At 51.4% G+C, this 9,280-nt stretch overlaps 1 pseudogene; it reads left to right on the forward strand.

Moving 5' to 3' along the window:
• Positions 1-2,693: 2,693 nt before the first annotated feature.
• On the forward strand, positions 2,694-8,996 carry LOC127303637 (lecithin-cholesterol acyltransferase-like 1; annotated as a pseudogene).
• The last annotated feature ends 284 nt before the right edge of the window (positions 8,997-9,280 follow it).

Here is a 9,280-nt window from a genome sequence, read left to right on the forward strand (position 1 = left end):
CTTTGCGTTTCCATTGTTGCTGTCTTAACTTGTAATGTCTTTGTTTCAGATATAGGTGCTGCATGGACAACTTAAAAGATTGCCGGATCGCTTCATTGTATTGCTAGGTTTAATTACCATTCAATTTCTCTGGGTTCTGTAATATTTTTTCAAAGCCTTGCAGCTGATGTAATATTTAGTTAGTTTTTATAGTTCTTTCGCGCATTTTTTCTTTGGTGCTTGTGGTAAGTGAGGCTATCAATTTAAATCAATGCTGCGTAAATATTCTCAGTATCTAAATCACGAATTCCCATCCCTTAAACGCCCAATTAAGCGAAATCACATACGTGCCGGCCCGCAAAATCCTAAAGCGCCTTTTACGCCGGCATATAAACAGCAACTAAACGGGCTGGCCCACTTACTTATTGGGCCAGCCCACTTGATTTACAGTGGACCCCGCATTTTTATTGGTCCGGCCCACTTGCTTTAAGGTGGACCCCACCGACTACTGGGCCGGCCCACTAACTAGTTGGGCCAGCCCAATTGCTTTTGTGGTGGTCCCCACATACTAAATGGGCCGGCCCTGTAAGACGAAAGTGGGACCCACCTTGTTTTTGGCCCGGCCCACTAGCATGTTGGGCCGGCCCACTTGCTATATGGTGGACCCCACATACTAAATGGGCCGGCCCTTTGACAGGAAAGTGGGACCCACCTGTGCTTTTGGCCCGGCCCACTAGCGTGTTGGGCCAGCCCACTTGCTATACGGTGGACCCCACATACTAAATGGGCCGGCCCTTTAACAGGATAGTGGGACCCACCAGTGTTTTGGCCCGGCCCACTATCTTGTTGGGCCGGCCCACTTGCTATATGGTGGACCCCACATACTAAATGGGCCAGCCCTTTAACTGGAAAGTGGGACCCACCTGTGTTTTGGCCCGGTCCACTATCTTGTTGGGCCGGCCCACTTGCTATATGGTGGACCCCACATACTAAATGGGCCAGCCCTTTAACTGGAAAGTGGGACCCACCGGTGCTTTTGGCCCGGCCCACTGGCTTGTTGGGCCAGCCCATTTGATCTAATGTGGACCCCACGTACTAAATGGGCCGGTCCGATAGCAGGAAAGTGGGACCCACATGCTATTGGGCCGGCCCAGTTGCTTTAATGTGGACCCCACTTTGTAAATGGGCCGGCCCGATACCAGGAAAGTGGGTCCCACATGTCTTGTGGGCCGGCCCTTTTGCCTGTTGACCGGTCAAACGAGTGCATTCGGCCCGGCCCACATGCTTAGTGGGCCGGCCCATTAATGTTTTGACCAGTCAACCTTAGAGGTTAGGCCCGGCCCACGTAACTAATGGACCAGCCCAGCTATATAGTTGACCGGTCAAACTAAGTCAGCTGGCCCGGCCCACAAACTTAATGGGCCGGCCCGCTTAAGACGTGGCAGGCCTCGTGTGGGCCTACCATCTACCACAGGGTTTCAGCCGGTTAACGCCGTTAATCGCCGATTAACGGCGTACGCCACGTGTCGGTTGCATGACGTCAGCAGTCAACGGGCTCCCGGAAACACTTGGGCAACGGTCCGATTTTCCGTGGCGGAAGGGCGCCCAAGCGCGACGGACCGAAAAAATCGTCGTAGGACTTTGCCTGACGCAGTTTCGACAACAGAACCCATATCGTCGGGTTAGGCCCATAGGCGACGAAAAATGCCCCTTAGTTGACGATTTTGGGACGTTGTCTATCAGAACTTTTCTTGTAGTGTATGGTGCCCTCCTTGCCTGCCAACTTATGATGGGTCACGGCTTTAAAGCTGACATTGAAGAAATGTCTAAGGAGCTACCGAAAGAACAAGATGGGCAACTTGTCGATTTAAGCATCTTCAAGATATCGGCTCTTAAATGTGCACGCCAGCTCCTCGAGCTGGTGTCATCAAAGAAGACATCGGCCGGCCCTAGTTTATCGACTCAAACCCAAGCCATTTAATTTTTGTAGCAAGCTTTTCTTTGAACTAGTGTGAAACAATGTCCTGCCGGATAACTTCTGTTTGTAATAAACTTTTGTGCTAGCAATGTTGCTAGCACACTCTTTGTTTATGATACTTCTGCTTGTGTTCTCCCGATGGGAGTACCTTCTGACGTTGAAGAGAATCGATATGTCATGCCTTTGACGTCTTTGCTTGCAGGTGTTCCCAGTGCCTTCATTTGTTGATGATTCCTCGGGTGCTCTTTCTGAAGATGATCGAGTGCAACGTATGAAGGATCGGATCACACAGTTGGAAAAGGACCTGCGCAGCACCTACGCCTTGGCCGCCATTATCAAGAAAAAGGGCGAAATTGCAGCCGACATAGAGCGCTACGCTCTTACTGAACTGCACAAGGCCACCGAAAGTTTAAACTGTAAGTTACCTTGTCTTTGATTTCATTACTCTTTTATTGAAAATGTATTGCCTGATCTTCCATTGGTTTCTTTGCCAGTCATAGCTTTGAACCGTGCGGAAGAGAACAAGCGGATTCACGAGCATGTGCACGCATTAACCCAGCTATCATCAACCGACGAAATTTTCTGGAGGGAGCACTCGAAAGCTTCGGCTGTTGCTCAATTCCAAGATCGGGTCGAGCAAGTCCACCACTTCTTCGACAAGTGCTACAAAGGACTGAGGGTTATATGGAAGACAATGTTTCCTTTGAACTCAGTTCCTCCCACCTTGTTGACGTTAATGTCAGAATTCAGCAATGCCAAGAAGGTCAAGAACCTGGTACGTGCCCAGGTGTTTGCGGGAGCTAGGTTTACGCTTGCCCTCGTCCTTGCACGGTATCCTTCAGCAAATTTGCTGTCTATCGCCAACGCAACTGGTGATTTGGAGACACTGTATCCGAAGGTTGCACTGCCGTCCAATGTAATTGTCGATAGGTTAGAAAAGGACTCAAAGGTACCTGAAGAGAAAGACATTCTGCAAGGGTAATTTAGGGTTAAGTTTGTCTTTGTAAATGGGTATTTTGGCTACTTCATCCAGGTGTTTGGATTGTTTTAGCCGAGGTAGATACATGTATATGTATTTTTACCATGTTGGTGCCGTTGGCAAATTTTGAAGGAGCAAATCTTAATTGCTCGTTTAGATGTATGTGTATTCGTTGGTCAGCAAATCATTTGAGTGATCAGCTCGTGTTGCGGGTTTTGCTAAACCCGTTGTATGCACAACTTTGCTTTCAACCAATGTATGCTTCGATAGTCACTCCCGAATATTTCGGGTGCAGTGAATCTGTCGATGAGCCCGTTGTTCTTTGATATTTCCATAAGTAAAATATCGAACGTGGGTTGTGTTTATGTGTATTTCCAAACTCTTGCTATTTTCGGCACTCGTAGAAGCATCTATAGCAAAGGGAAAGGTTGGTGCCCTTGTTTATTTTGCATCCTTTTAGCACTCGTAGAGGCTTTTTCGGAGCATGGTCGTTTGCCACATATTACATTACACCGTTGCTCACCGAAAGGCGTAGGCAAGTTTGACGATGGTGCGGTTTAGATGCTCCGAATCACTGCAATGCTTATCAAGGGATTAATTTCTTATTAACAAAGTAGACACGAGGCTAGAAAGCGAAAAACGAGGAGCCCTGCTGAAAGTAAAGGGAAAAACTAAACGCTAATAAATTGCTTAAACAATGAAGGGGTTCTTCTCATCTTCTGGCTTGGTCACCATGTTAGTGGTTACCGAAGCGTTGTTGATTTCACTAGGAGCCTGGACGATGGTTGCTAGTGTCTTGCCGTCTCCTAAATCTTCTGCGCCATCAGCTGCCGAAGCTTTTTCTGTCGAAGCTTTATCTGCAGAAGTTCGTGCTGCCGAAGCTTCAAGGGCGAGGTCGGCTGGCTTCTTCTTTGCTCCTCTGACGCGTTCTTCTTTCTTAGTATCGCGTGATGAAGACTTCGAAGGAAGGTCAGTAAGTTCCTGCCGCAGTCCAAACTTTGCAGCAATCCTCTGAAAGTCTCGATCACAATTATCCGAGCGTGAGAAACTTCCATAGACTGTAATGTTAGTCCCGTTGCTCCCAGGCATTTTCAGCTTGAGGTATGCGTAGTGCGGTACAGCCATGAACTTGGCATCAGCTGGCCTCCCGAGTATAGCGTGATACTACGACTCCCAGTTCACGACTTCAAACTCAATCTTTTCCTTCCTGAAGTTGTCGGATTTGCCAAGGACGACGTTCAGGTAAACTTTGCCAAGAGAGTACGCTGGTGAAGTAGGGAGAATCCCATGAAAGCGGGTGTCCGATTCTTCTAGCATTCTCATGGTGATCCCCATACTCTTGATCGTGTCGAGAAATATCAGGTTTAGTCCGCTTCCACCATCCATGAAGACTTTGCTCATCTTGAATCCCCCGACCTGCGCCTCGACTACTAAGGCCGCGTGTCCTGGTTTCTGTATCGTCATCGGGTGGTCTGCTCGGCTGAATGTAATATTCTGAGACGACCACTCGATATATTCAGGAATGTTCGCCATGATGCTTTCTGCCAAGTTGATTTCTCGAGTGAGCTTCTTCATTTCTCTTCTTGAAACTCCTGTCCTGTGGATCATACTCATCTGCCCACGTGGTGGTGGGAATGCCTCGTTGGGTTGGTGAGGTTGAGCCTGCTGGACCTGATGCTGTGGTGGAGGTGGTGGTGGTGGTGGTAGCGGCTGCTGTCCTCCCTGCTGGATAAGTTTGTGCATGTCAATGAACTGCCGACAGTCCCTGAGCAAATGGCTTGACTTCGTTTTGCCGTCCTTAGAATCGGTATACGAGTGCAAGTAACAGGGAGCGTTGATCTGTTCAGCGTAGGGCAGTTCGGGAGTCCTCTGCTGCCACGGTTTATAATTGCCACGGTTCCCAGAGTTGTTCCGATTGCCGTCCTGTCGATCGTCTCTTCTATCGTCATATCGGTCGTCCTGCCGATCGGAGTCTCCTGCAGCCACCAGGTTGTTGTTGTCATAGCTGCGGTTCTTCCTTCTCTTGTGACGATCCCTTCGACCACCCGAATCGTGCTTCGGCTGGTCATCGTCCTCGTCGTCACTGCGCTGTCGCGGCTTTCGCACGTTGTCCTCGCCATCAGCCCAGCTGTTGGCGATTTCCATTAACTTGGTTATGGTTTTTGGCTTTTTGCGCCCGAGTTCTTCTATGTAGCTTTCACGTCGGATGCCATCGCTGAAGGCGTCGATTGCTCTGTCGACAGATACATCTTCAGCAGCGTTTAGGAGTTTGGTGAATCTCCCGATGTATGTGCGCATTGATTCCTTCTGCTTTTGCTGGCAATGCCGTAACTCTTTGATCCCGACGGTCCTTTTGTACGTTGCTTCGAAATTGGCAACGAAAGCATCTACTAGGTCGTCCCATGATTTGATGGAATCCTTCGGTAGACCCCTTAACCAGGCTCGCGCTGAATCCTTTAGGTAGAGCTGCAAGCACTGCATTGCTGCTATCTGGTTCCCCTTATGCAGAATCACAGTTTGCAGATAGTCGTCTATCCAGGACCTTGGCTCCTGCTGCCCATCGTATTTGGCAGCGTCAGTAGGGGTGGGTTTGAACTTCCTGGGTGGCATTGCCTCATGGATTTTGTAGCTTAAACAATCGGCCCCCCCGAGCTCACCGTCGTTCTCCTGACTCTCATCCGAAGAATCACTGTCATACTCTTCCCTGGCGGCGCGTCGTCGTCTTGCTTTGTCGATCCTGCTCTGAGTGATTTCGTCCCGGGCATCTCTCGCATGATGTTTTGAGCCACTAGACTGCAACGTGGCCTTTTCCTTCCGCGGAACTAGGTTATCTCCCAATATTGCGAGACTTTCTAGGGCACCTTGGTGGGCTTGAGCCATGGAACCTTCAGAGCGCTGATTGATGAGGTATGCAGCGAGGTTGGCGGTTGCTCCTACGACGGTTTTTGGCCGTGGCATGCCCGTGGTGTCCGTGGTCATAAAGGACTTGGTCAGGTTCGATGTTATTTCTCTAGCATCGTCTTCCGATAGCCTAGATAGTCTTGATCGATGCTTGCCTGCCCCTTGAGTACTTCGAGAGGCGCTTCCTTGCGAGCCTCTTCGTCGTTCGCTGGATTGGTCTGCCGCAGATAGGCGTCTCTCGAGGGTGGTTTGTTCCTTGAATAATCGTTCCCGGTTTTTCTCCAAAATAGAGCGGTAAGCATTGAGGGTGCCGATCGTGGTTCCTGTCGGGAGCGATGTGTTGTTAAGCACGGCTGCTTTGGATGCTGCCCACTCCTCCTCTACGATGGTGTGGTCGCTGTTGTTGTTGCTGGCGCTGTTCTCAAAACTAGCTCGCCGGGGGGTGCGATCTCCGTCTCCCCTGTTAGCAACGTAAACTTGATGGTGCGCCGCTCCTCGGGTGACACCTCGAACGATGTTGTCGACGCTGTCCTCTCCCTATGAATACTGGGCATTGCAGATGAACGGTGTGTCGCTCGATCCCAGCCTATGCCTGGTGTCGCAGTTCAAGCAGTAGTACGAGGTTAATTCCGAAGGTGCGGCATTGTCGGATCCAACCGACATGGACGACGTCGAACGGGGAGTCGAGGGCGCGGGCGAACTCGTCGAGCCGGTTAGACCAGCCGAAAGGTCGAGTGATGATGACGCGCTTGGACTCGTTGATCCGAAGATGGGCGACTCCAGCAGCCGAAGGATTCCTTCTGAGTTGACGTTGTAGTGGACGCTCCCGAAGGTCATCTCCATGTTGCCTTGCAGATCGGAGAAGGTCGAGCGAGAAGAGTCGCTGTGTGGGGTGAATTCATAGGAGCCGAAGCGAATCGGGCTCCCCGATTTTGGTGATGATGGTGTTGACAAAGTTGCCGATGACATGACGGGCTCTGCCGATGTCCGATCTTGTGCCGACAGGGTTCCCACAGACGGCGCCAATTGTTGAGGGTACTCCTCGGTAATGCCCTCCGATTGGGGCTTAGGGTTGACGGAATCCTGCAAGCTGACACGAGACATCGGTTCACAGACAAGCGGGGAGAGCGATTTACCCAGGTTCGGGGCCCTCGATGAGGTAAAACCCTTAAGTCATGCCTGTCTGTTCTTGATTATGATGATATTGGGTTACAATGGGGTGCCGAATAGTTCGGCTGAGATCTCGTCGAGAGGCTAAGTGCTATGATGACCTAGCTCTAGACTTTTTGGTGGCCTAGATTGCTAAGATTGATTGTATCCCTCGGAAGCCCCTCTCCCGGCCTTTATATAGGAGGCCAGGTCTCAAGAGGTCTAACCGAGTACGACTAGGTTTACAGTAGCTTTAGATCTAATCTTTTCCTTGTTCGGCCGCCTCGTTATCTTGCCCGCCAAGGAATCTTCTGGTGCGCCATCCAAGTAGCCCATCTTGCCTCCAAGTGCCTTCATGGGCCTCCAACTAGACAATACGGGATAGGGCAATGTTGGTTACCCAAAGGGTAATGCCCACGTCAGCGGTGGCAGACCAGGAGCTTTGGATTTGGCATGCATTTTTTTGGCATGGCAGGAACAAACAATGATATCAACGTGCTGCAGCGCTCTCCGGTGTTTGCCAGGCTAGCTGAGGGACAAGCTCCTGCCGTGAACTTTGTGGTAAACGGCCACGCATACAACAAGGGGTACTATCTAGCTGATGGTATCTACCCGACGTATGCTACATTTGTGAAGACAATTCCCTCTCCATTAAACGAGATGGAAGCCTATTTTGCAAAATGCCAGGAAGCAGCACGCAAGGATGTTGAGCGTGCTTTTGGGGTGCTTCAACAGCGTTTCGCCATTGTCAGGTACCCTGCTCTCACTTGGTCTGCACCCCATCGTCCTGGTGGCCGGCTACGCCACAAACGAGCTGGACACGCGCCTCACCGAGCTCTACTAGCCGTCGTCGCTGCGCTGCGGCGAGCGCAAGGGGAAGGGCTGGTTCCGGCTCTACCTCAACTACTCGGCCCTCCAGGACCCCGCCAACGTGTCGTGCTTCGCCGAGCAGATGACCAGCGTGTACGACGCCGCCTCCGGTGACTACTTCAACGTCCCCGACGCCGAGACACGCGTCCCTTCTTCAGCTCCACCCAAGCCTTCCGCTTTCCCGATCCAGACCGCAAGTGAGTATGAGTTGATTGTGTCGGCGATTCCCAGTAATAAAAATTCCTTACGATTCCTCTCTCAAATGCTTAGGAATTTCTCGTACATGAACACGTTGGTGGAATGGCTGGAGAAGATGGGGTACCGGGACGGCGAGACCATGTTCGACGTGCCCTACGACTTCCGGTACATCGTGGCGCCGGCGGGGCACCCGTCCAGGATCGACGACGCCTTCCTCCGGGCGCTCAAGGGCCTCGTCGAGAGGGCGAGCCGGCAAAACGGGGGCAGGCCCGTGACGATCATCGCCCACAGCCTTGGCGGCCCGCTGACCACCAGCTGCTCGTCCGACAGTTGCTGGCCTGGCGCCGGTGGTTCGTGCCGCGCTTCGTGTCGATCGCCGCTCCGTGGGGAGGCATCGTCCTGGGCATGCTCACGCTCGTCTCCGGGAACAACTACGGCCTGCCGTTCGTCGACGCGCGGGCGCTGCTGGCGGCGGGCAGTAGCCAGCAGACGAGCCTCTGGATGCTGCCCAGCCCTAGCCCGGCCGTTTTCGGTACCACGCAACCGCTTGGGGTCACCAGGAGAAGGAACTACTCGCCCGACGACATGGCAGAGTACCTTGCGGACATAGGGTTCGGTGAGGCGGTCGGGCCGTACTTGTCCCGTGCGCTGCCACTATTCGGTGGGGTCCTGCCGCCTCCCGGGGTGCCGGTGACCAACATCGTGGGGGTCAGGGTGGGGACGACGGAGAGGATTTTGTACTCCGGGGATGGCTTCGACGAGATGCCGGCCACGGTCGCCGGAGACGATGACGGAGTGGTGAATCTGGCGAGCGCCTTGGTGGTGGAGACCAAGTGGAAGAATTATAGGCTGGTCAAGGTGTTCAACGTAATCCATAATGGCCTTGTGGCCAATGATCGGGCGCTCGAGATTGTTATCCGGGAGATTCAACGGGCCAATTAATTAATTGAAGTGTAGACTGTTAGGCTGGTCATAGTGGTAAGTATCATGTAGTAGTATCATGCATATGATACTACTACATGTTACTATCTCTATATTGAGTATTATCATGAAGTAGTAGCATAGTTTTGTTATGTTTAATGTTTTTTAGAATCTCAATGCAAATTTATGTACAAGATTTGTTTAGCACTAATTTTTCTCGGTCTTTACGCTATGATACAATATCTACCTATGTTACTCTAATCTCCTCTCTCCTCTTTAATTAGCTGCCATGTCAGCATTTTTGT

Source organism: Lolium perenne, chromosome 5 (genome assembly GCF_019359855.2).
Source record: "Lolium perenne isolate Kyuss_39 chromosome 5, Kyuss_2.0, whole genome shotgun sequence".
Classification (NCBI taxonomy): Eukaryota; Viridiplantae; Streptophyta; class Magnoliopsida; order Poales; family Poaceae; genus Lolium; species Lolium perenne.